We start from the raw sequence: 2502 nt of genomic DNA on the forward strand, positions 1-2502 counted from the left end.
TAAGTTTCGTCTTCAACTAAAGAGTTGTGTATTTGTCTTCTAAAAAACACAACATATTTTAAAAAACACAACGCATTTTGAGGAATAAAATTTTAAATAATTTTCTAAAGGCTAATATTCATTAATGCAATCGTCCAAAACACTGTAAAAGTTATCGTGTAATATCTATCCGAATTTGGTGTTGAAAAACTCGATAAATTGTGTGAATGATTACTTGATTTAAAGTTAATACTGAATAGAAGGTGTAGTTAAATCATAACACCAATAATTAATAAAGTTTACACTAATCTGAAACTCACTGGGGAAGAAGTTGTTTTTTGCGGATCTCCGTAAATTTCGCGATTAAACAGTGTATTTCAAACTATTTAACCAAATATTTTGGGGAAATGATGGTAGAGAATGTTTTAAACGTATATCAAATGCTATTATTAGAAGTTTAAAATCAAATAAGTGCACAGTTTTGAGATTGTCAAAACATAGCGGCTAAGATGGCGGTTTGTTTATATGAAGTGTACTGGGGAAATATGAGAGCTTCTTGCCGGATTTAATTGACAAACTGGTTATAGCTCATTCAATACCAAGTAAGTTTCAATTGAATTGCCGGCCTGGTGACCGAGCGGTTAGCGTTCCTGACTACGAAGACAATGGTTGCGGTTTCGAGTCCCATCTCAGGGTATGGATGTTTCTGTGTGTGTGTCTCGTCCTCTGTTGTGTGTCGTCTCATGTGTGTTGTCCTCTGTTGTGTTTGGTGATGTGTGAATTTGGCCCACCCCATGAACGGGTATCTGTGGCAGTGTGACGTGGATAATGTTGCTCGCCTCCGTGACTTAGGTTCACAGGTGCCCGCTGGGTAGCGTTAAATGAGCAAGACTTCCGGCATTTTTCCAGGTGAAGAAGGTAATATCAGTGCCTCATGTTAGAAAAAAGATAAAAGTTTCAATTTTGTTATAGAAAAGTTTGATAATGGTCGATTATTTGCCAAGTAATTTCAATCTTCTTGCCAAATTGATCTGATAAACTACTCATATAAGTTGTTATAAAATGTATGCATGTTTTTAGATGCGTAATAAAGATATTTATGTTGTATAAGATGTACATTAATCTGGCAATTGTATAAAATAATTTTATAATATTTAGTATCTATTCACTTCAGTTTTACTTGAATTCCCATTAATATTCTGTGTTGTGTGCACGTTTAATAAACTAATTTTATTTTAAGAAAGAGTCATATGTATCTATAATTGTAAATTTTAATAACAAATAATAATTAAATGATTGAGAATTGAATAATTGAATAACAAACATGATGACGGTTACTTTACACCAAGTATTGCAAAACAACTTTGTATGTGTTTCACTAGATCAAGAATGGTTTTGGTGTACAGTGCGCAAAATAAAAGACGGATCACCCTTAATAACTTTTAATCTAATGATCGGATCTTCACGTTCTAGGACTTATGGTGACCTCAAATATTCTAATTGGTTCAGAAAATATTTTAAGTTAAGAAATCAGACAAGACGTACTTTTTCTGAATACCTTTTTTTTCCCCAACGGATTCAATTTTCTGATCCCCAAATCAGAAGGGAGTAGTCGCAATCTAGGAAATGCGCTCCCCATAGTTTAGTCAGGAGAGCGGCCCAAAGTTTGCACCCCCTAATGTTAATTTTACTTTTTTGCGCATTTCGCCATTTATTGAGACATTTTTAAGTGAATTGAAAATTTTTTACACACAATTGTTAAATTCGTTTATCTAAGGATAATTCCATGCAAAAATTATCTTTTAGTAAATATTTATCATTTTTCAATATTTCATTGATGTAAGTCGAAAAATTTTTGAGTTGCGAGGAATTCAAGTTTTTACATCGTTTTAAAGAATTCTACCTGAAAAAAAAAATTGAGTGAAATCAGTCGAATAGTTCCTGAGAAATCGAATAATAATTGAACGACTTTTTTTCATACCGTTCTATTGTGATAAGAAAATTTTTTGATGTGCTACTCCTTAAGCACATCGAATATTTTCACGTGTCTCGTCAGTGGTGGGTGTAATAATTAACTCTAGGATGTATTTGAAATTTCGATATTTACTAATATTTTGCATTCATCATACAATGATTAAAGTATTATTTTCAAATAATTTAAGATTTAGAGGCACCCTTTGTTTAAAGTCCATCCACCACAGCAAGGTAGCGCTACTTCGCAGAGGATTAGTTTTTAATTGCTCTGCTAAAAACCACATAAAATACTGACAAAGATTTAATTTTTAATTGTACTTTGATCGAAAATCGTGTAAAATGCCAACATTTATTTTGTCTTTAAGCCAAAGACCAAAGAAAAAGGAGCTGCAGGAAAAGAACTAGACAAAACGTGACCTTCAAAGCATATTGATGCTGTTCATCTGGACATTCAGAAAGATTAAATTAATGTCATAATCGGTCTGTCAGTCAAATCAATTGCAAGTTAAAAAAGGTTGAGCGCGTTCAATGTTTATTATTTAACTGCAA

This window comes from Parasteatoda tepidariorum, chromosome 8, assembly GCF_982258835.1.
Source record: "Parasteatoda tepidariorum strain Cologne lab strain chromosome 8, Ptep-v5.0, whole genome shotgun sequence".
Taxonomy (NCBI): domain Eukaryota; kingdom Metazoa; phylum Arthropoda; class Arachnida; order Araneae; family Theridiidae; genus Parasteatoda; species Parasteatoda tepidariorum.